This window comes from Delphinus delphis, chromosome 5 (genome assembly GCF_949987515.2).
Source record: "Delphinus delphis chromosome 5, mDelDel1.2, whole genome shotgun sequence".
NCBI lineage: Eukaryota > Metazoa > Chordata > Mammalia > Artiodactyla > Delphinidae > Delphinus > Delphinus delphis.
In genome coordinates, this window is record NC_082687.1 from 33,799,978 (window position 1) to 33,825,962 (window position 25,985).

Consider the following 25,985-nt stretch of genomic DNA (forward strand, 5'->3'; position numbering starts at 1 on the left):
TTCATTATGTATTACAATGCAATAATAATAGAAATAAAGTGCACAATAAATGTAATACGCTTGAATCATCCCAAAACCGTCCCCCCTACCCCGTCCATGGAAAAACTGTCTTCCATGAAACCAGTCCCTGATACCAAAAAGGTTGGGGATTGCTGATGAAGAGGATCAAGAGTAACTGCAAGGGAAGCTTTGAGAAACAAACAAAATTCTTAAGTTTAGTATGACAATTACTGAGAGCTTGTATGTTGCAGGAACTGACTGTCTAGGCGTTAGGACTCATAGAACAAGCAGCTACGGCTCCACCCTCATATAATCATATAAATTAATGCAGCCATATAAAACAATATAAAAGACATGCTACTCTAGACTCCCTGTCAAAATGTGAGTTGACTGTTCATTAGTGCGTGAGCCAGGTTCACCCTACTCTGATAAAAAGATAAGGCTGACGTTGCTTTTGACACAGAAAGCTCCATTGTGAGGCTCTGGCACTTGAGAAAAGGTATGCCTCAGACCTGATTCAATTCTTGGAAGACAGGGTAAGGAAGCTGGAAATGCTTTCCCAGGGAGCTGTACCAGTGAGGCAGCCATCAGTCATTAATTCTCAAGAAACAAAGTCTTTGATTCCAGTGTCAGTGACAGGTCCATACTTGTTAGTGCTTCTTCATCTTAGTTTGCCCCAGACTACCAGCTAGAGTTCATTGTTACTCTGTCCTCACCAACAGCAAGCAGAGGCAAGCATGCCTGAGAGAGGAATGCTTGCTCAGAAGCAGAAGAAAATAGAAGTTGGAAGCAGGTTATGCATTATCTGTTTGCACTGAGGAGCAACAATGCAGTCAGCTCCGTGCAGTTTGTAAAAGCTTCAAAAACAGAACTTCCAAGGGGGGAGTAAAGAACCAACCATTCGTATTCCAATTAAACTAAATAAGTGCAGACTTTCTTACTCATATCTATTTTCCCCATTTCCTGGCTTAAAAAAATTTTTTTTTCAGGTTGATATCTACATTAATGGAGAACGTGTTGAAACCTTTCAGGAAGATCTCACCTTTACACTGGACACATTGACTCCACCAAACTTACGCAAGATAGATGATGACCTAAAAGGTATGTTCATTTTCGCTATCTGGTATTTTCTGCCAAAGCAGTTATTCTCTCCATTTTACATTACTTATTCTTTCTTCCAGTGTATGTTTTGGGGTCTATAAAGATGATATGGCAAGTATGTAGGACACTGTGGCAAGAAGTACTAGTGTGGTTTCCCTGAGGCCAGGGCCTGGTGAGACCTGGGAGTAGCATGCAGGACAGAGCTGGGGGTTTAGTTCATGAAAGAGACTGAGTAGACGGAACAGGCTCCACTTTTCAGGGAGAAAGATGATGAGCCTACAATTCCACTTGATCTCTCCTCTCTTCCAGGATGAAAGGATCCAAGCAAATATAAAGGTTATTGTTGCATAAACCAAGAATTGGTCTGCACAAATGGAAGGCTAGATTTTAGCCTGGATTCTGAGAGGCAAACGTTCAGAAAAATGATCCTCTCCTACGAGGAGGGAGCGGTAACACTCTAGTGAAGGTAGGAAGGGCACATAAAAGGCAATCGTGGTTATGGGAAATAGTCATGAAGCATTTGAATCAGAAAGAGAGGGAGAGCTTAGGAAGGCTCTCAGCCTTTTAGAGACTCAGTTTCAGGAAACTAAAATAAATCCACAAGTCTACTCTGACTTGTCATGCTTCTCCCCACGTTTGGATCAGCTTCCAACTTTTTATCCCTTGTGCTTTCACTGTTGTGAAATATCTCTAAGAATTCCTTTAAGGTGAAGATTTTCTTTCAGCAGGCATCATTTCTTCTGGGACATCTTCATCCTTTCAATCACAATCATTTTCTTCCTTTATGTTGATAAGTTTGCCTTCACTCATTTCTTCTGGCTGCACATCTAGTCTTTCAAATGTTGACAGTGTCAGCATTCCTCCTGCCAGCTCTTCCTTCTGTAATTCCTTTACAACTGATCTGAATTTTACTTCCCCTGATATCACTTATCCTTTTTTTGGTACACCTTCATCTTTCTTGGCCAGGTCTCTCTTCCAGTGATCCATTTTTGTAAAATGTTGTGTGGGTTTGTCACTGACAGACAGGGAAGCAACACAACTACACACTTTGTGTGTGCATGAACTGAATAATGACCTTGCAATTACATCCAGTCGATATATCTTGGTAACTGAAATCAGAACCATGCTGTTGGGGGACTAATGTTAATCAACCAAATTTTGATAACTGAAATTTTTGCATATTGGAAATGTGCAAAGTGAGGACTGCCTATGTATTCAAAGCTTTTACAGTGTAATTGTCCATGTGCTTCTTGGCATAAATTTGATTTTTGTATGCTTATGAAATTTGCTTTAAAGGTATTTTACAATTGAGGATTTTTTTTCCCGCTTTTTGGACTAGTTTTCTTATTAATTCATTTTAAGGAGGTCTTATTGGTATTGCACATTTTTTATCTTTATCTTGGTGAACTGGTATTTATTGCATAGTTCCCTGTATTAAATTAAATGCTCTTCAACCTTAGAGAGTATCTATAAAATTTTGTTTTCCCAGGAAGATGAGTTGTGAATTTAGTGTCTAAACAAAATGTTATTTTCCCACAAAAGCATTATTGTTGACAGAAAAAAAAAATGAACATGAGGGTTGTGAGTTAAGTTTTATTTGGGGCAAAATGAGGACTACAGCCCAGGAGACAGCCTCTCAAATAGCTCTGAGGAAGTGCTCTGAAGAGGTAGGGGGAAAGTCGGTGTTATATATGATTTTAGTGAAGGGGCTATGAGCAATTACACACACATTTTGCAGAGTCACGAGGAGCAGATGTCTCCATTAATGATTTTAGTGCTTTTTCAAGATGTAGTATCTTCAAGAGAAGATACAAGAAATTGGGCTCATACAGTCTTCTGAAAATATCAACTATCTGAAAGCCTATTTGCCAGTTTTTTCCAAAGCACAGAGTGCCTCCTTCCTGATCTCCACTGTGAACTCCTTTCAGGGTGTGTTGAAGGTCAGCGACTGCAGTGGCTAGTGACCTAATCCTTGTAGAGGCAGATGGCAAGTGACAATTTTTACTTGGCATCATAAAAAGAAAAAACCTGAATATTTCTTCTTCCCATTTGTTAAATGGCACTGTAGATATTTAACTTTCTAGCAATTATGCAGGTCCAACTCATTTAGGATGTTGTGAATATCTCAACTGACATCATCACCTACTCTCATTATTTTTTCTGATTTTTAAAAAATTTTTATTGGAGTATAGTTGATTTACAATGTTGTATTAGTTTTAGGTGTACAGCAAAGTGAATCAGTTATACATATACATAGATCCACTCTTTTTTTTTTGAGATTCTTTTCCCATATAGGCCACTACAGAGTACTGAGTAGAGTTCCCCGTGCTATACAGCAGGTCAAAATATACAAACAGCTCATGCAGCTCAATATCAAAAAAACAAACAACCCAATCCAAAAATGGGTGGAAGATCTAAACAGATATTTCTCCAAAGAAGACATACAGATGGCCAAAAAAGCACATGAAAAGATGCTCAACATCACTAATTATTAGAGCAATGCAAATCAAAACTACAGTGAGGTATTACCTCACACCAGTCAGAATGGCCATCATAAAAAAATCTACAAACAATAAGTACTGGAGAGGGTATGGAGAAAAGGGAACCCTCCTACACTGTTGGTGAGAATGTAAATTGGTACAACCACTATGGAGGACAGTATGGAGGTTCCTTAAAAAACTAAAATTAGAGCTACCATATGATCCAACAATCCCACTCCTGGGCATATACCCGGAGAAAACCATAATTTGAAAAGATACATGCACCCCACTGTTCATTGCAGCACCTACTCTTATTTTATTATTGGCTTTACATAAAAATTGGATTTTTTAAAGCAAAGCATATTTATGCCACATAAATATTAAGCTTTCTTAGAAGTCTAAAGGAACATATATCCAACCTACAGTACTGAGAGAAGATTCCTCCAAAAAGAAATTATCTAATTTTGACCAAATAAGCTGCTCTGTATAACACCCAAATGTGAACAGCCATATTCCATATGACCACCTCTTAATTTTTTATGTCTCTTCAATTTTCTTCCATTGGCATATCTACCAAGTGGCTCACTGACTTATCGCTTAGAAGATCTGGCCTATACAAGAAGTGGGGACAAAGGCAACTCTGTGAATATAGGTATGTTTTGCTTATAAAAACTAGTCTTTACATCTCTAAAATTGATTTCAGTCATTTAGTAAGTATTCATTTGGATTCAAACAATTAAAGTTTTTGTTTACTATACTGGTTAAGTTACATTAAGTTGTCCAATGCTATATAGCTATTTTCTTACTGATATAACAAATAAATAAAACAAAAATGTGTGCTTAAAATAATTCATGGCTCTCAGTATAATAAATCATTTTCACCAAAAATAAATATTTTAAACACACCTGGCCAGAAAATCCAGTCCTATTTCATAGTATTATAATGCATTTCTTCTTTGAGTTGGCCTTTTGCCAAGAGTTCCCTTTAAATCTTCCTTTCCCTAATATTCTCTAAATAGTAAAGTAAAGAAGGCACATCTACAAGTTCCTTTTAAAGGTGCCTGTGTCTTCAGTCCTATAAACAGTGACTACATTGACACTCCATCTATACCAGGCAAGCAATCTGGGTTATAGCCACAGTTAGTGTGTGTGTGTGTCAGCTTTACCCAACACCTGCTATGTTTATTTGAGCTGTTTGAGTTGAGGTGACTAAAAGGAATGGATTAGCCAACCTTTTATTCCTGATGATAAAAGAGAAGAGTTTGCATCTGCAAAAAAATTGAGATACTTATATCTGCTAATTTTTACTCAAAAAAAAAAATTCCCTCCAATATCAGTTGTGGGTGGGAATAGAGCAGTGAGCATGATAGTCAAGGTCCTTGACCTCTAAAACTCATAGTCTTTTGAAGTTAATATCCTTCATTTGATTTTGCATCTATCTTCCATCCCCTTATATGATATATGCTTAGTTTCAAAACGTAAAGGAATGAAAATAAATTTTCTTAGAATTCCATAATACCCCTTGAGATAATTATAGCTGACAGATAAAACAAGGAATGTCTTGTAAAATCTGAATTTCAGATAAACAATGAATAATTTTTAGTATAAGTATGCCCCATACCCTAAATTAGACATACCTAAATCTGGCAACCCTAAATTAGAGAAACTCTGGACATTGCCAAAACAGGGAGAATGACATTCACCGCCAGGAGACTCACTCTGATGGCAACAATTTGATGCTGTGTTCCCACCAAGTCCCCCCATCTCTCCCATCCCCACCTGACACACAGTATCCTCACTGAATCAGAGTAAGATACTTCAAATTATCAAGTCATCTTGATCGATCTTCAGCATAAGTGCTTATGAATGTGCTGTTTTGTATACAATAGGCATCACAACACGGCACCCTCTCTACTACCCGTACTTAAAAAGATTTCTAACCGCTCAAGCCTTGGAAGATTATTTCCAGCATATTCTGCATAAAGAACTGCCTGAAGGGAATTCAGTTATAAGATATGGCTCATCTTAAGTGATTGAATTACGACATCTATATTTAGGACTTATAAATAGGTGAGGGTGTTGATTTTGAATTAGGAGATCAATAGCTTTTATTTTGATCCTAGGACTTTTATCTTTTGCCCACATTATGGGAAGAACAAAAAAGCAGAAGACTTGATCTTTATTCTTCAAAATGAATTGGTGGTCTTGCTAAATTGGCATGCTTTCTACACCTGTTCAATTGACAAGATTTGGAGCATCTAGAGGTCAACATGAGACCCTTTGATAAATGTTGAACTGGGTGGTCCAAATACTAAACCTGGGAGATGGGAGAAAGCTGTGTGCCATGGGCTAGGGAAAAACATGATGGAAATGGTATATTGGCCCTTTAAATGTTGCCTCAGTTTCAGAATCTTAATATAATTGAATCATATGCCAGAGAATATTTATTAAAGAAATGTAAATTTCTTTTGGTTGCTCAATCTAAGTGAAATGTAAATAGTCTAACTTTTTTAAAATTAGAGTTTTTAAAGACATAGAAATATATTAAAAATATGGGATAGTATATACATTTTAAAACTCTAAATTATATATATTGTTTGACATGATTATGTTGTTTTCTTTAAAGATAATATTTGCAATGAAAATATAAACTATACAATTTTTTCTTTTAATCAGATTATGAGTTCATTATTATTTAACTTCATTTTCTGATAGCTGACTTTTAGAAATTCATATATCTTAGTTGAATCTAAGACTAGAGGATTGAAGTCTATATAATAGATGAATACTAGATGAAATAATAAGATGAATTTATTTGCCATCTATTATCAACGATTAGAACATTCAAAGCTAAAGGTAGTATAATAGATGGTACTACTTCCATATAAATAATCTTTTCTGTAGTCTTTGATTTTGGAATGTGGTCCTACTTAAAAACATTGCAAGTCTTCTTTATTTTAGTTCATTAGTGTTTTAGGCCTGACTAAAAGCAACAGGGAGGCTCTACGTTATTTTTGGCACTGCTTCACCCCAAAATAAAGCTAGTTGACACTCCTTCACACTCTAGGTGGGTTTTATGAAGTGCTCTGCCTTATATTAGATGTCTGAAAATGTCAGATCATTAGCTCTTGGGGCTGAAAAGTGCTGCTGGAGTTTGATAAACAAAATTAGAAGGCAGTTTATGCAAGAGTTTTGGGAAGACAGACAAGAACCAAAACCAGACAGGTCACCATCAGTGTTTTGAGTGGGAAGAGAGTTTGAAATGGGCTGGGATTGAAGAATCACTGGGGCAAGTCTCAGTAGGGGACCATGACCCAGTAGACCGGGTCAAAACAGGGCGAAGCTGTTCGCAGGTTGAAACTTATTGTCTTAGCCAAACAGGACAGGCTCAGGAAGGCTGAGGTCATGATCGGATGAGTTAGGAGACCTACCAAGGATTTCTTAAGGAACATAAGACAGCCAGATAAGCAGAAGCTGAGGTCTAGCCCTGAGCTAGTACTAAGTATCAGTTCCTCTAAGTTGTTTCAGTGAGCTCTGTTAAACTTAGACCTTTCCTCTGTCTGGGCAAGGTCAAGCCTTCCATAGGTGGCTCTGCTACTATGTCTATTTCCAGGATATGTTTGTTGGGGCAAATCAGCAGCTATATTTTCACCCCCAAGCCCTGAGCTGGGTTTGTGTGGGATAGCAGTGTTCGGCCCGGAGGCCTCAGCAGGAGCCCTCTTCCAGGCTGAGTCCTCGGATTTCCTTTACGCCTCCTTTGTGGGACTTTTATTACTGTGATCGCTCCCCACCCCAACATCCGGGGCCAAGGGCCAGGCTTCTAAATCCAGGATTTGAATCAGGGCTTAGACATACGTTGTCTATAAAAATGTTTCTGAATTGGCAATAATTAATCTCCCATGCAACTGTATTTGGCTCTAAAATGCTGTGTGTGCTTAGCAATTGCTCTAACTGGAAACAGATCTATGGCAGTTTGTCAGGGATGACATACATATCCTCAATCAATGGGGGAAAAAAATCTAGGAGTAACTCTGCTACTGTCTCCTTATCAAAGCTTTTAAACCTACCGAACTCTGGGCTTCTCTGGTGGCGCAGTGGTTAAGAATCCACCTGCCAATGCAGAGAACAAGGGTTCGAGCCCTGGTCCGGGAAGATCCCACATGCCACGCAGCAACTAAACCCACGTGCCACAACTACTGAGCCTGCAGTCTAGAGCCCGCGAGCCACAACTACTGAGCCCGTGTGCCACAACTACTGAAGCCCGCGTGCCTAGAGCCCGTGCTCTGCAACAAGAGAAGCCACCACGATGAGAAGCCCGTGCACCGCAACGAAGAGTAGCCCCCACTCACTGCAAACGGAGAAAGCCCGCACACAGCAATGAAGACCCAACACAGCCAAAAATTAAAAAAATGAAATTTAAATTTAAAAACTAAAAAAAAAAAAGAATTCCAAGCACATTAAAAAAAAAAAAAAAAAAAAAACTACTGAACTCTGATATTAGTTTTCTAAGTGTTACTGGGGAAGGCTGTATCCAGTGTGATTTGATTCTCCTGTAGTGTCAGGCCACCTAATGTCAGATAAGGGATTCTCAACACAGGGCATTAAGAAATTAATGGGAGTTTTTTCAGTTATCACAATGACAGGTGAACAATCCTGGCATTGAGTGGACAGGAGCCAGTGATGCTAAACTTTCTGTAACACACAAGACAGTCCTGCAAAACCAAGAGTTACCTCACATAGAATTCCCACAGCACACCCATGGTTGACAATACTTGTAGAGATCTCTGGTTGACTCCCAGCCGCATGTCCACTAGTAACTATCCCAAATTTTTCTGTTCTCAGAACCACTTAGTTACTGCCATAATTTCACATTCTTGTTTCCTCAGACTTTTCATATTATTCAACAAAACTTAGTCAAATCCCCCCCCTCTTCCCCTTACTATTCTCCATCTGTACCCACCCTGTTCTCCTGCCTGCCCTCTCAGAGAAAGAAATCTTTCCAAGGATAGCAACAGTTCCACCCAAGGTGTTGGTCCCACCCCACCCCATGCTATCCCAGTTCTGTCTCTTGCATCTTCAATGCCTTGCCAGTCCCTTCTTCCCCTTAGAAAAGTGCTTGAAGTTTTCCTATCCCAAATGTCAAATAAAAGCAAAACCAAAACCTCTTAAACCTGCTATTTACCCCCTCAAATTAACATTCCATTTCATTTCTTCATCATCCACTGGCTCCCAAAACCCTCATAATCTGGTTTCCACTCCCCAGTTCTGTTCTCTTGAAGGTTACTTAAATGGTCAGTTGCCAGACCACTCGCTCTTCAAATTCCTTGCATTTCTCTGAAAAACTGCATCCTTGATAACCCCCTGACTAAAGATCATTCCTCCTCCCGTTGCTTCAGTTGCTTCTCGATGTTCCCAAGAAGACTAGGGCCAACCACACCATGCGAGCATCTTCATTTTCCTGAGCTCCATTTTGGTATTTCCCTCTCTGTACATGGGCAGGATTCTGGCTGTTCCATCTTCAGGGCTCCTTTTCCTCATCCTTTTTCCATACACTGGATACAGGTGTTGGCTGCACTCACTGTCCTTAGCCTTCTTCTCAACTAGGTGAAGGATCCTGAAACCTACACATATAACTAACCATAACTCCCTCTCTTGAACTCTAGGCTAGGCTGCCAGCTACCTGACAGATAATTCCATTCAATGGTTCATTACCACTCCTTAAATTTAACAAAATAAAATCTAAAACATTCTAGTGTGTTTCTTTTATAGCACCTTAAGTTTGGTGATTATTTTTATAGGTGACTGTCTCCACTACCAGCCTAAGGACTCCTTGAAGACAAGGATGGTTTCTTATTTAATTTTTGCTCTAGTATCTAGTGTTTTCAAAATGTTATTTGATAGTAAAGAAATTGATGAGTGAGTGAATACTTAAAGTTCTTTTAAAAAATAGATTATGTACTTCATATCTGTGGTCCAATGCCTAGCACAGCGCTTGGCACATTGTAGGTACCACACAGATATTTTTTGAATGAATTTGTCTCCTCTTCTTCCAAGCCAGCTTCTGCTATTTTCTTTCCTACCAATGTCAATGATACTACCATTTTCCTAGGAAGCCAAGGTGAAAACCTCAATCATTTTGATCCTTCTATGGTCATCAAATCCAATGAGTCACCAAGTCTGATAAGTCTCCCTCAAAGATTTTATTTATTTTTAATTTTTTAATACATTTTTTCACTGTCATCATGCTAGTATGTGCTTCCACTTAGAACAGTATTTTCCAGTCTGCTATCAAATAGTCTGTCAGGGGTTGATAGAAGGTATGCTAAATAAACAAACACATAAATAACTAGTTCAACAGGAGCAAATGAGTTTAGGAGGGATCAGAATAAGTTAAGAACCCCCTTCTACTTAGCAGCCTCTCTGAACCTTTAATTGGCTAAAATATATTGTATCTTTAAAAAGCAATATAATTTATTCTATAGAGTTTTGCAGATTTATTTTACCATGGAAGCATCTTTCTGATGTTACATCAATTTACATCTCCTGAAGGAGAGTTCCATAGAGTGTAAGTATGGAAAATATAGATCCAAACTACCAAAATAGCACCCTAATTTCTTTCCTTGACATCAGCTCATCTTTTTTTTCCAAATCTATTATTAAAAAGAATGGTTAAACTAGTTTTCATGAAATCCAGCTCTGATACATTATTCTCTTGTTTACTGCACCAACACTGCCCCCCCCCCAAAAAAACCCGGTAATTCTTAATGGTTCCCAGTGATTTACCTCATAAACTTTCCAAACATCCGATTCTGTAGCATGGTGCGATGGACAGAATAAATTAGACGATGCTGCGTTAGCAAACAGTTCACAAATCTCAGTGGGTTAAAACAACAAATGTTCATTTTTCCTCATGTTGTGTGTCCATCACATGTCAGCAGGGAGACACTGCTCATCTTTAGTGGCTCAGGGACTTGCTGATGGACTCTTGCCAGAGGGAAGAGAGCGCTCTGGAGTGTCTTGTACTGGCAATTAAATACTTGGACCAGGAAATGACACGTGTCATTTCTGCTTAACTTAGTGGCCAAAACTAGTCACATGATCCCATCCCAACACAAGAGGGACAGGAAGTGCAATTATATGCCTGAAAGGGGGTAAAACTGGAAATATTTGGCAAACAACACTGACTACCACACATAGCATTCTTGCTTTTTATGATTTTCTCTAATCTATCTTTTTTAGTTTATTTCTTTTATCATTCACCCTACATTTCAGTCAACCTAGGTCATTTCTGCCATTCATTCAATAACCAGTAAATGGTTATTGTGTACCTACTGTGTGTCAGGCACTGTGATAAGACAGGGAAGACAACAGTGAACAAGCTCCAGGGAGGGAGACAGACAATGAACAGTCAGTTCCGTTACTGAGTGATGAGGGCCACATGGGACTAGGGGAGCCTAGAGGATAAATTGGCAACTGATCCCAGCCTCGTGTGTATGGGGGTAAAGGGCTTGGGAGCAGATGGAAGCAAAAGTGGGAGATACTTGATTGAGTCTTGAAGAACAAATAAGTGTCAATTTGCTGAGATGGAAGAAAGGAGGTGGCTTGGGTAGGAGGAGGAAATGAGAGAAAGGCATTCCAAGCTCAGGGAGTAGAGACGGAATTTGCATGTAGGATATAGAAACAGATGAGGCTGAGGATGGGGGCCTTGGTCAGGACATGGAGGGCCTCTTTGCCACACTACAGAGCCTGGACTTTATCTTCCCCAAAGTGTAACTGGGGTTTTCCCAGCTCCGTGTCTTGGATCTCACTGTTTCTAACAAACTGCCCTTTTCCATCCATCTTCTCACAGCCAAATACAGGTATCTATCCTTATAAACCCTAGCCCAAATGATCCTTCCCCTGTGAATGGTCCTTAATTCTCCCAGACAGAAGCAATCTGCACCTTTTACTGTTTAATCGCTTTCTGCTTTGTTTTACTTGCCTGTGCATCTTGTAGTAAGATTGTTGGATCATCACCTTCTTGAAGGATTGGGAGTATGTTTTGATCTTCCTGTACCCTGTCCTTACATTCTTTCCTTCTGGGCACCAGGCACATAGTAGATGACCTATAAGTATTTGTGATCACTTTTTCATCGATTTTTAGTTATCAATTTAGTAGTGAAGAGAAAATATCTTTTTCAATAAGTAAATATCTTTAGGAAGGAAATTATTAAACGTACTTCTCTTTTGACAGTTTTTTGGGGGGTATTTTAAAATACTTTGAATTATTAAATTGTATCATTTGGGGAATGAATTTTTGGAAATGGAAAGTAAAGTTATTGGAGGAAAGGTTAGAAACTTTAATTTGTGGAAGGGAATTACAAGGAATATGTTAAGATGTTTTAGTTCCTAAAGGTTTACTTTTTAAGATTTATTTTTATGTAGGTGGAAAGATTCATTCAACTGTTTTTTCCACACACATTGTGAATATCATTTATGAATAGTTATGTAATAAAATAAAAGCATTTTAGGGAAATGTACATTTTTCATGTTTCTAAATTTTTTAGGTTTCTGCCTTTAAAGAAAAACACTTCTGTCTCCAGGGAGATTAGTTTGCATCATAATGGAGGTATTTTTGTCAGAATAAGCAAGGCTTATACATTCTATTGTTCTTCAGTTTGTTTCAGTGACTATTCTGTATTGTAATAAAGTACATTCCCTAAGAATGTAATAGTTTCTTAAATATTCAGCATTAAATGAAGTTTAATCTTGTGTGTGTAGTTTTATGCCCACATGGGGGTTTCTGCAAGAGACATTTTACTAAAACACAGTGTCCTGAAGTCGGAGTCACCTAAACCCACCCACTCTTTACCTTAAATATTTAAGCACATCAATATTCATTGATCTCTAAGGATGTTGATAAGGTTTCTACTGGTTCATCCCCACACTCTCACACTGCCCCCTTTCTTGTTTGTAGGAGGTCCTGAGATTAGAGTCATTTGCACTAGGGATTGAAAAAATAATTACCCTGTGTAATTCCAACTTTGTGTTTATTAACAACTTTCCCTAATCAGGTGGGCAGTTGGGCTAAAGAGCACCAACAGCATGGGGTGTTGAATTTAAATACTAGTCCAGAATACAATAATTTAAAAATAGTATGGCCATTATTGGCATTTGGATAATCTTGGAATCTATACTTTGAAGAACCAAATTCTGGGAAATGTGTAGAGCTAGAAAAGCCATTTCTGATTTTGTTACCTAGGCAAGCATGTGGCTACCACATGGCTTACCTTCTGGCCAGCAATACCACAACCCACCCACCTCCCTCACCACACAGAAACACACACACACACACACACACACACACATGCATTGCTGAAATTTTCCTGAGAACAAAAGACTTCGTTGGTCATTCTTCCTAATAAACTCACCATAGTAGAGTAATTTGGACATACCACAAAAAACATCTCTTTGAATATATTTGAACAACTTAATGTTTAGACTGATTTCTAAAGGGCTGGGATTTTCTTTGTGTAACATCATTCCCTAGGTGTGCTCAATCATGATGAAATTGTGAAAGTTGCAATATATTTAAATTTAAGATTTTAATTTTTTGTATAAATAAAATTGGAGAAATACTGTATACTTTCCGTGGGGCCATCTGGTAACTTCACTAAGAAGAAGTAAATTGTTTCTAGTTGCTTTGAGCAAACCCATATGGTGCCAATTATTACTAACACCGGTCAGTGAGAGAGCTGACTTTCACTGCTGTGTTCTGAGATTCAGTCTGATCATCTGTTATTGCTATTCTAATTCCGTGCAGAGATATTTTCTTTCTTGTGTTTATATTTAATACTTTCCAGAAAGTACCTAGAATCAATTGATATATTCTATTTTTCCATATAACTCACCAGTAATAATTTAGCCAAAACTAACAGGAAATTGACCTGGAAGTCTGATTTCTAATGAATACTGAAACCAAGCTCAGCACATTAAAGGAAGTAACTACGAAGGCACCCCATTGTGTTTAGGTATGCTGGGTCAAGCCAAAACAGAGGATTTTTCTATTTTTATGAGCTTTTGTCAAATTTAAAGTATACATTTTAAGACAAAAATTTTAAAGAATTTGTTAGTAGCAACGCTACTCTATAAATATTTATTTTTAAAATTATCCTCATGTAACTTAAAGAGGATTTTTTGAAGCAAATGGCCTAGACATGCCAATAGAAGTACCTATTCAATTTGCAAAAAAAAAAAAAGTAATAAGTACCACAGGTATTTCTAGCTAATTATATATACACACACTATAGTAAGTGTATGTGTGTGTGTGTGTGTGTACATGCTGTATAACATACCAGTCCTATAATGACCGTTAATTGTGAAAGACTGCAGAGGTCATCTGGTTCATCACCGTACTTCACAACAGGCTGCCCTCTATCCCCCCGGAACGCGGTTAGCTCATGTGGTTTCTTACCTCTTGCTCATCCACCTTGTTTCTCTTTGCCGCAGTCACGGTCATGACGAGCCCTTGACAGTGTCCACCGAGCACCTGCGCTTCCACACGCTGACTCCTGTCACCCTGGCAGCGCCTCTCTCACAAATTCCCCACCTCCTTCTCCTTTTCCCCCTTATTGAAACCAACCCTGACTTGATGTAGAATCTCCTCTCTTGCTTCCTATGTTCTCATGTTCATACTTCTTTCTTTTTGTATATATAAATTTATTTTATTTATTTATTTTTGGCCACATTGGGTCTTCGTTGCTGCGCGTGGGCTTTCTCTAGTTGCAGTGAGTGGGGGCTCCTCTTTGTTGCGGTATGTGGGCTTCTCATTGCGGTGGCTTCTCTTGTTGTGGAGCACAGGCTCTAGGCACGCGGGCTCAGAAGTGGTGGCTCTCGGACTCAGTAGCTGTGGCTCCCGGGCTCTAGAGCACAGGCTCAGTAGTTGTGGCACATGGGCTTAGTTGCCCCGTGGCATGTGGGATATTCCAGTTCCAGGGCTCGAACCCGTGACTCCTGCATTGGCAGGCGGATTCTTAACCACTGCACCACCAGGGGAGCCCCATACTTACTTCTTATTCTGACATTTTTCTGAGCTATTTCTCTATTTGAGTCACCACTTTATCTTCTTGCCATTTTTCCCTCCTATCACATTTTTTTTCAGTACATTCGCTTTTCCCCAAACCCTTTCCTGGGCAGTGAGCTTTCAGGGTGAGTGCTGGGTGCTGGCGAGCTTGCTTGTGCACGCTGGGGGGCTGGGGAGGTTGGGTCGGGGGAGGCAGAGAAGTCTGAAGGGCTTGGTGAGCAGCGCTCACAGTGACAGGCACAGCTCTGGGGTGGAGGTGTGGGACCCGAGAGACCCCTCAGTTGGTCAGATTGCTTTCAGGTTAGCAATCTCCAGGGGAATAAAAGCCCTCTGAGTATTTAAAGTACACACCCTTCCTAGTGAAGACCTTAAGAGACTTGAGCTCGCATCAGTGTCACAGAATCTTCTAGGGGCTTGTTAAAACAGATTGCTGGCCCTGCCCATGCCCCTCCCCCATCCTGATTCTGTAGGTCTGGGGCAAGGATTGGAACATGCAATTCTAATAGCTTCCAGGCTATGCAGGGGCTGCCTGCCCACAGACCACTGCTTACGTAGCACTACTTTGCAATGCTTTCCATTTTTCTGATCTCTAACTTAAATAATTCTGGATGCACTTTACAGCAAATCACCTGATCAGCAGGCAAACCCTGCTGAGTGACACTAACTCATTAGATTATTTTCTCATGGCTAAATAACATGAATTTCCTTGCTTTTTATAAAATCTATTCTATAAATCTTTCTTCACTCTATTGCTCTCTTCATTTTTTCTACCAGTTGTCTACATCATCCTCCAGTTGTAGAAATACAAACTGAATTTAATAATCTATATAGTATTGAAACCAGCAGGACCCTGTGGGGCTCCTGGGCATGGAAGCCTTTCCGTGTGCCCCCATTCTTGTTTGTAGGGAATAGACTCCTCCATGACCTTACCTGAGCTTCAAAGGGCAGGTTCAAACAGTTGCTAATCAGGGAAGGGTGGGGATGTAGAAACAAAGGAGGATCAGTCAAGAAACAATAGGGCAGCCTTGGGACAGGATCCTGGTTCTGCCTCAAGGGATACACATAACAGTATCTTTGAGCTCTTCTGCAGAATAAAACCCCCAACTAGTGGAAGATGTTAACTACTTGATAAAGCATTCTTCATTCCAGAGAGAAGGTCACAGTTTGATAACCTTGAGTCTCACAGAAACTCATCAGGAGACCACCTGAGGTCAGATTAAAGGAATGCAGGCCCTGCACACACCCTGATCCTTATCAGCAACCCCGCCCTTGAACCACTGCTATAAAACTCCTCACCAAACCCCTCCAGGTGGGGACATACAGTTTTGAGGGCATTAGCCCACTGTGTCCCCCTTTGCCTGGCAAAACAGTAAAGCTGTTCTTTTCTACTTCACCCAAAACTCTATCTCCAAAATACAATTTGGCACTGGTACACAGAGACCAAGTTTTCAGCATCATTGTTTAAATTGAAAAGAGACTTGTCTAATTCACACTTTAGTGTGTGATTAGCCTTTTTTGGGTTTCCATATATATTTATTAAATTAAATATATATATATATATATATATTTAGCACCCACATATAATGTACTGTACAAAATGAACTAGGGACACACAAAAAATTAACATATGGACCCAGCATTCAAGTTACTTTGAAACTCTTTAGGAATTTAAAACAAAACAAACTCACAGAGAAATATAACTTTTGGAACTGGAATGGCCCATTTAAACATTAAGCCTTGAGTAGCAATATGAAATTGAAACAGCAATCCAAGAGAAAATAATTGAGTCAATCATGCTGAACTGAAAAAGAATGACCCTGATAATAACTGTTCATTTGTGTATTTTACCCATACAAATGTATTTTCTATCACTTGATACATGCCACCTTTTTGTAATCATTTGCTGTGTAAGTCCTATCTACTCTACTACCACTTAAGACCCTCTAAGGTGGAGTTGACCTCACATCTCTTGGGTGTGACCCAAGAGATGTCGCTAACACCCACAAACTTGGGTGTTAGCAAACCCAAGTTTGTGTGCCTGATGCACGGTGAGGCCAAACAAATGGAAACATTGGCGTTTGGAGCAGAGAAATGTTTACTGCAGGGCCGAGCAAGGAGAATGTGTTGCTTGTGCTCCAAAACACTGAACTCCAAGGTGGTTTTTGGGGAGAAGTTTTTAATAGGCAAACTTTGGGGTGAGGGCTGCAGGGTATGTGACTTTCTTCTGATTGGTTGGTGTGAACACAGGACAGTGCTCCCGGAATCTTGTGCTCAGCCTGAAGTCACCATCCTCTACCTGGGTGGGGGCCTTAGCCTCTGCCGAAGAACTGGAATATATTGTTATGTATATTCCTTGTGGAGGAACCAGGACCCTGCCCCAGGGCTGCACTGTTGTTTCTCAGCTGCTCCTCCTTTGTCTTTGCATCCCCTCGCTTCCCTGATTAGCAACTGTTTGAACCTGCCCTTTAGAACTCAGGGAAGGTTAAGGAGGCTGAATGAAACCTATTTCCTACAAATGGGAAATGGGAACATGGAAAGGATTAGTACCCAGAGGCCCCAGAGGGTCCTCCTCCATTTCAATAGTAGCAGCACTTCATACAGCATCAGTATGTGTTCCCAACTTACTACTGATTAGGTAAGTGGAAGTGAATACACAAGACATAAGCTGGTTGACAAATAAACTGGTCTCTGAATCACAGTTTTTTTAAAGCTTAACAGGTAATTTTATATTGACCGTATTAAAGATCCTTGCAGGAAGTAGCATGTAAACCCCAGCACAATGTCCTGCATGTAGAAGGACCTCATAAACACATATTGACAGGTATCAATTATTTAGTGAAAGTCTATCTGATCTACTCAGGGTTTTTTCAGTGCTTATTAATTCACTTATTCCTCCTCACAACCTTCTTATGATACTGGGTGGGAAGTACAGTGATGAAACAATTTACCAAAGATCACAGTAGTTGAGCCAGGATTCAAACCCAGGCAGTCTAGTTCCCCAGTCTGTGCTCCAACCCCTTACCTCACCAGAGGAGTGCCCCCATAGTCTCCCTTCTGCAGCCAGGTGACAGACATTCTCCTTTGCAGTATTTCTTTTTGCAGAGTTGGACATTGATGCTTCCAAGGTAACAGGATGTGCGATACATGTGGGTTTGAGGCTTTGCCTTGATCTAGCACTGATATGTTTAAAGTGATCCAAAATTTAATAATGTGGGTATCATGAGCTTAGTTTGGTGCTAGTTTGAACAAGATTCTGGAATTTATGTTTTTCAAGTCTCTGGTAAAATATTTTTACAGTTTTAAAATATTAAGGTTAGTATCTTGATTCTTAGTTATCTGAAGTACGTTTATTTGTTTTTGCAGATAAATTGTTGATCTCATTCACAGTTTCCCTCTCTGTAACCAGGTGTACCTCTCTTGCATTAGTTGGACATTGATGCTTATAAAGCATGATGGCTTGTGTGGCACATGTGGATTTGGGGCTTTGCCCTGATCTAGCACTGATGTGCTTAAAGTGATTCAGCTTTGTATAATATGAATCAATTTTGGCCAACATTTCAACCTTCTTTGAGCTCGTAAAGGACCTTATGTTATTCTCTTGTCACACGCTGCCCTGGATTGTTATGGAAGACTAGGATATATCCTGCATAGAAATAGTTGTCCAGTAAATCAAGAAATGAATGAAAAACGTCTGGGGAGAATTCTGTATCACATGAAATTCACTAGCAGACTTTTTTGAGAATATAATTTTAGTAATTATGGAAGTATGATTAATAACAGTTCTCATATAATTTTCAATCTCCTCATTAAGCCCACATTCCACCTGGTGTGTGTACATATATATTTTCCCCATGCTGTAAGTGCAATGAACTCTGGACAGAAGATACAATGTTACTTTGTCTTGTGGTCATTAATAAATCTTCCCTGGAACACTCTCATGAACTGTCTCTTGAGATATTCTGACTTCAGCATATACTTCATGGTACCTGGTTTAGTCCATGATCAAAAGCTTGAAGGCAAAAATTTCAGAGGAAAAATAATTCATCCTGATACCAGCCTCACGATTAACACAAGATATGCTTTATGTGTAGACTTCTTTTTTTCTACCACCCACTTTTTGTCCTGGTAAACAGTTTTCAATTCTAAGGCTGATAGCAGTACGCTAGTGCCGGTGCTGAAACTGTAGTAAAGAAACTGGAAGGAATTTTGTATATGTTAAAATGCAAGTTTTACCATGCGCTAAGCCTTCTTCAAACTAATTGTCAATGAAACAGTGGGAAAAAATCAATTTAGGATTGATGGAAGCCCGTTGCTGATATGAAGGCCACCATTACCATTGCTGAGACTTGGGAAGACTAACGAATAACTGTAGGGCAGTAGCTGGAAGAAACTATCACTTGACTCTCATCAGGGCTTTAGGCAGAGGGATTGCTAAACACAGCACTGGACATTCATGTCCATAAGGACCATAGCATCCTTATCCTGTAAATGCCTCCTTGATTACAGCTGCCATTGTTGAGGGCATGCTCTGTACTCTTATTCATGATGCTCGAGTGTACTTAAAATGCAGTCTGACTCTAGAAGGACCTCTGCAGGATTAGATTGGAGGTATCAGGATAAACTCATGGTTTTTAATATATAAAGAGAAAGGAAATCGATGTAGGGTACAACATATGTGTGCATGTACCTATGTACATGTGTGTATATACATATATTGTGTATACATGTATGTGTATGTATATACAGCTATTTCCTTTTTCTGTGGGCCAAGAGGGTCTAGAAGCAGTGACACTCCAGTAGCAATGAACATACCAAGTGTCCAAATTTTTATTTCTAAATATTATTCTACCCAGAAGTAGAACAAGGGCTATGAGAAATGGTGATTGTAGGACTGGGATGGGGAAGAAAAAGATGAGCTTGGAACATCTTGTGGTGGCAGAAAGTAGAGAAATGCTCAAAGAATGACAGAGACAAAGCAAAAGAAGACCCAGGCCATTATGAAGGAGCTCCCACAAGACAAACTTGCAATAATTTGACCATCAAAATAAATTAAATGTTTATGGATTGTAATCCATTGAATAAAATAAAAATACAATGAAGGTGAAAACAACATTAATATGTAGGGGAGAATGGAAAGCTTTCCCTTATGATAGAAATCTAACTCCTTACTGTAGAAAGAATGATGAAAATAGTAATATTACTATTCGACAATATTTTGGGTTCCTGGACCCAATTTCAACTTGGGAGGTTGGTTCCCATACCACCACCAATTCTCTGGACAACTGGGTGTCCTACAGTTTGACTTAGTTCCGACACTACCCCCCCGACCCCTTCAGACTCCAGTCACAAGTCCAGATTTTCACCTGTGCTTCTGACCAACTGGCTATAAATCAAAGGTTCCCACAACCCCCTCACTGAGTTCAATTAATTTTTTACAGCGGCTCACAGAACTCAGGAAACCCATTTACTCACTAGATTACTGATTTATTATAAAAGAATTCAACTTGGGAACAGCCAGATGGGAGAGATACATAGGGGAAAGGTCACAGAGCTTCCCTGCCCTTTCCAGGTGTCCATTCTCCCCACATCTCCATGTGTTCACCAACCTGGAAGCTCTCTTGAACCCTGTCCTTTTGAGTTTTTAAGGAGGCTTCATTACATAGGCATGCTGATTAAATCATTGGCCATTTGGCAGTTGATTCCATGTCCAACCAACCCCTCTCCAATCCCTGAAGGTCAGGGAGATGGGACTGAAAGTTTCAACTCTCTAATCATGTGGTTATTTCCTTTAGTGAACAACCCCCATCCTTAGGTGATCTAGGAACATTCCAAAAGGCACCTTATTAACATAACAAAAGACACCTTGATCCCTCTCAGCACTTCTTAAGAAATTCCAAGTGTTTTAGAAGCTTTGTGCCTGAAATGGGGAGGAAGACCAAATATACATTTCTTACTGAAACAGAGCAGGATTCTGTGGGGCTCTCCCAGGTACAAATCCTTTCTGTATCTTCTGTTTCTTGTTTGTAGGAAATAGGCTTCATTCAACCTCCTTGACCTTCCCTGAGTTCCAAATTCAAACAGTTGCTTATCAGGGAAGGAAGGGGATGCAGAAACAAAGGAGGAGAGTCAGGAAACAATAGTGCAGCCTTGGGGCAGGGTCCTGGTTCCTCCTCAAGGAATATACATAACAAAATCTTTGAGTTTTTCTGTAGGAACTAAGGCCCCCATCCAGATGGAGGATGGTAACTTCAGTCTGGGCACAAGATTCCTGAAGCACTGCCCTGTTACCACCAGCCAATCAAAGAAAGTCTGCACTCAGTGGAAGATAACAACTCTGACCCCTTCCCCAAATGATTCTCCCTTTAAAAACTTTCACGTTCAAGTAGAATCTTTGGAGTTGGTGGACATGCGTCCACCTTCTCCCCAGCTTGCTGGCTTCCTGAATAAAGTAACTTTTCCTTCCCAACCGACACTCATCTCTCAAGTGGCAAGGAGCCAAACCTGAGTTGGATAACATTATAAATCACAATATCACAGGCAAACACCTTAGTGATAATTGATTCAGGCAAGAATCATCAGTGGATGCAAAAACTATGAAAGAAAGTTGGATATTATTACCAGGATATATACATAGTCTCAAACTATCCCCCTATAAGATACATGTTAATTATAAAAGGAAAATAGTAACTTACAATGGATAAACCAGGCAGACATCCTTTAACCATTTGATCAAAGTTATCATCACTAGTGTCAGTGCCTTGCAGTCTAAGACTGCCAGGAACACTCCTGTAATTGAACAAGCAGTGAGGGCAAATGCACGCGTGGGAAACCCTGGGGCCTCTCAGTAAGAGGGTGTGAATAAGGACTCACGATGTGGGCTTGTTAAGTCAACCCTTGGGAGAAGGGTTAAGGAAGTGCCTGGGTATTGGAAGCTGTCAGGAAGCGGGGGTAATTCTGTCTTGGGTATCTCATTAAATCTTATACAGGAGGAAGGAAGGCTAGACTGAAACTAGAGCTATAATTGATAAAGAAATCACAGGTGCACATATCAGCTAGGATAGAGGGATGTTTGGCCATTTGTATAATGATGACAATATTCATTATTTTGTCTGTGTGCAGGCATGATAATGGAAGGGTCTTGTCACAATGTCACAGAGTGGCCTTGACTAATATTGACATTTCGGGAAATAGTTTATGTGCGATAGAACACCAAGGCCCAGCTATAAGTGCAGGCCCAGCTATGATTGCCAGCCCAGCTCCTAGCAACACCAAGGCCTAGCTGGTGGCATCCTCAGATCCCAGATGTCAGGCACTTCTTTTTTCATTCTCACTAATAATGGGACAGATCAATATCACATGCATACTGATATGAGAAGGGAAACATCATTGCTCTTGTGCATTCCTGCCATAAATGCAGAACCTGAATTTAATCATGAGGAAACATCAAATACAGTTTGGTGGATATAGCAGGCCTGTATTCCTTAAAAATGTCAGTGTCAAGAAGGAAAGAGACTGAGGAACTGTTCTAGATTAAAGAAGACAACCAAACATGAGTTGACTGCAATGTATGATTTAGAACTTTATTTCACTGTAACAGACTTTACTGGAGCAACTGGCAAATTCTGAATAAATCTGTAGTTTAGATAATTGTAGAAATGTTAATTTTCTGATTTTGATAATTATACTGTGATATATAAGAGAATGTCTTTACTTTTAGGAAACACATTGAAGGATCTGGGGGTAAAGGGGCATCATACTTACAGCTTATTCTCAAACAATTCAGAAAAAAATAGTACATATTTGTTTATGAATGTGTGTGTGTATGTGTGTGTGTGCACAGAAAGAAAGAAAAAGAAAGGATAAAGCAAGATTCGGAAAATCTGGGTGAAAAATATAGGGAATTCATATTTTTGCAACTGTTCTAGAAGTTTGTAATTAGGTAAAAATTAAAAGTTAAAAGAAAAAAATGCTTTTCTCTTCCCATTTACCAAGTGTTTTTCTTTTTTGAATGCAAATATCCTGGGTGATTAGCCTCATTGCATTCTTGAGTAAAATATCTGTTTACATTCATATTTACATTTAAGTCTCCAACCTTAATTTTTCACGGCTATCCAAAGGCTGACTTGTAGGGTTTCCTTGGGAGGTGGATAATTCCTTCAGCAGTTCTTGTATTTGGTAAAATTTGTTATAATTCATCTTTTCTTTTTTTAACTCCATAGATATGAATTGCCAGGAACATATGCATTAAACTTTGTTTTGAAAAATCGCCTTGGTGGTGGAGGCACTGCCTCACTGAGAACTGACTCACAGGTAAGCATCGAAACAGTGAGCGCTTTCTCTTTTGCGTATTTTCCCATGTGTTGTCGACACCAGCCTGTATCAACAACATTCTATGAAACATATACACTAATACGACAGAGCTCTCAGTTCAGAATGAGGAATAAAACAGGAGTGAAGTTTTTTTAGATAACTTCTTAGTGAAACCTAATTGTTTTCATTTTAGTGAGTGTCACTTTAGGGGATTTGAAGACCATATAACAAGAGAAAAAACTTAGGATATCTCGACGTTTAAGAAAATAGTTAATATATGACTTAATCTTGAAACTGAAGAGTATTTGGTATTCTATAGGTTAGGAAGAGCCATTATTTGAGGTAAAGAAAATTGTTATCTTATAACCATGGTGCAGAATAAGCTGATGCCAGATACTATGGCTTTGGGTTCAAATATGCCTGGGTCATCCCAGGAAGCAGCAAAAGTCTGTAACTTTAACTCAGTCCAGTGTATCACTTAGCCTTAAATTTTGCCATTATTTTGAAACTTTGCTATGGATAGATCTTCTTACTTATTATTGACAACTGGTGGTGGCTGTGTAATTTTTAATAAATGTATTGTTACAATACCTTTTTAGTGGGCGTATCTCTTAGGTTCTCACATATGTGTGTGGGAGTTCCTTACCATTTGGACTCCACTGTCAACCTCACCTGGCCCCATGACCTCTCAGCAATGATCCAAGGTTTGGAAGAATTGTAAGGAAGAAAAACAAGCTTCAGTGATTCCCAAGGTGTGAGGACTCCCTGCCTCAGAATCACCTGGGGTGCTTGTCAGAATGAAGATTCCTGGCTCCACCCCAGACCTACTCGCTTGGAAGCTCTTGATGTGGGGCTCAGGAACCTGCTTTGTAAATAGCTCCTAAAGTGATTCTGAGGCATCGAATATAGGAAAAATATTCTCAGTAGAACTGTCCTGGAACGAAATTTTAAAAATTGAATGATCTTTATCCTCCTCTGTATCTCTTTTATATTTCTTTCCACATCATGTACTTAATCAATATCTCAAATTAAAATACATAAGAAGTCATAGAAATAATTTTACTCAATCCAAACTTTAAAAGGCCAGAACTACATAAATTATCCTCAGTTCAGCTTCTCTGTAGTTCTACTGTCATACTTTTTTCATTAGTGCTTAACCTAGAATTCATCTACCAAGTAATATATTTTATTTGTAACTGTGTTCCCTTAGTATGTGTTTTTAAAATTTCTTAATCGTCATTATATCAAATAAAATCTTATTTATCCAAGTCATTTAAATAGAGGTCACTTTTTAAAAATGTGTGACATGAAAATTAGTAACTATAATAGAATCCTCTGAACATTCAGTACATTTCTGTTTGTTTTGTTCAACAGGGCAAAGCACTTGGACAAATGGTACTGGACTTTCAGATAAAATGTGTTCCTGATTTAAAGTCATTAGTAGATGGATAAAGAGTTTTGGCATTGGGAAACTTATTGTTTCTTAGTACAAGTGAAAAATTGAATCCAAGGTAAAAGGATATAGAAAATACGCATTATAAGTAAACACCCACTTGAGTGGATTGAATACCAGCATTAATAATGTGGTCACTGGAAAGCAGAAGAGAGTAGGTGATTTTTAACACAGAACTATAAACAATAAAGATTTAACATATGAGACAGACAAGAAGACTGATAGATATATTCTCTAGGCATTTGATAAAGGTGTTCTTTTATTCTGTAAAGCATACACTTTAAAATCTTAATAAACTGTAATTTGTTTAATAATATATTCACTTTTAGCGTATCTCTCTCTGATACCCAAATCCAAGCTCAGCTAATCTTGTGATTTGTTTAAAGAGTATCTTCCTCTTCCTTGTTGTTTAAACATCTTATTACCTATTCTAAATAATCTTCATGCATAAGTGTACAGATTAAGTTCAGGTTCAAAGAAGCAGTCTATCAATTACTTATACAATTTTAATACATTCGTAGTATCCTCACACTGATTTTGAGAAAATAGAAAATATTTGAATATTTTATCCTTCTCAGTAGGAAAAAGTTTGATGAAAGTTAATAGTATAGTGACCTAATACTTTGAATTCAAATTAAGTTCAAGGTTGGCCATAAAATTATTTTTGCATTTAGTCCAGGGGACAAACCACTTTTAACTTAACTATAAATATTTTCTGTTTTGTAGTAAATAGTTTGGTGATAATTTTGAAGCGATTTGACATAATAAAAATGTGTGTGAGAATTTTAATGAATTATCCTGATGATTCTGATTTTCCTTAGTGTCCATCATGACTAGGATTCCCTCATCAGCACCCCACCACACCTCTAATTTAATACTAGAGATTGACATCACTAAGGAAGAGCTTAGTGTTACTTGACAAATTGGGAGAAAAAAGATCAAGTTCCTGGGAACATGCTTGTAAAATTTACTGTAAACAAATGCTCTGAATAGGAATGGAACTCAGAACTCTCTCATTTTTCATTAAGATCTGTGCCATAAGCAAATGGCCTGCTGTCACTGCGTCAGCTTATTATACACCCATCAACTGGCATGAGTTCCCTTGTTGCATCAAATCTTGAGGCATCTATGCAGACTTTGCCAGCGGGTTGGGTTTGGCAGTTTTCTTCTTCAGAGTCTACAGCACAAACTAGAGTGAGTGGGTGAGGGCAATGTTGTCTTTTTGCTTCCACTTCCAGATGTTTCCAAATCTCCGTTTCTTATCTTCTTCCTGCTCTCCTGACTCAGGGGAATAGCAGTCCTTACTCATCACCAGCTCTAAGTCTCCTCCTACCTGGAGCTTTGGTCCCATAGAGTCCCACTTTCTCTGGGACTGACTTCCATCAGCTATACGTTTTTCCTCTCCCCTGATTTCCCTTCCTTTTATGTACAGATATCCTCATGTGTTCCCCCTTAAAACAAACAGAAAGAAACAAACAATAAGAAACCCTCCATTTGATCCTTTTTTCCTTTTCTTCACTGCAGAATTTTTGGAAATAATCATCTCCGTTTTTTGCCTGGCCCTCCCCCTTGCCTAACC

General features: G+C 39.0%; 1 long non-coding RNA gene across 2 annotated transcripts; it reads left to right on the top strand.

Annotated features, from left to right (window-relative positions):
• The first annotated feature begins 915 nt into the window (after positions 1-915).
• Positions 916-24,462, top strand: LOC132425341 (uncharacterized). 2 transcript variants are annotated; one of them, XR_009519425.1, is made up of 4 exons: positions 916-1,101; positions 4,160-4,233; positions 22,863-22,953; positions 24,328-24,462. It is a non-coding gene; the product is annotated as an uncharacterized lncRNA (long non-coding RNA). The 2 variants fall into 2 exon arrangements; XR_009519426.1 differs by lacking the exon at positions 916-1,101 and adding an exon at positions 1,460-1,567.
• Positions 24,463-25,985: the final 1,523 nt, after the last annotated feature.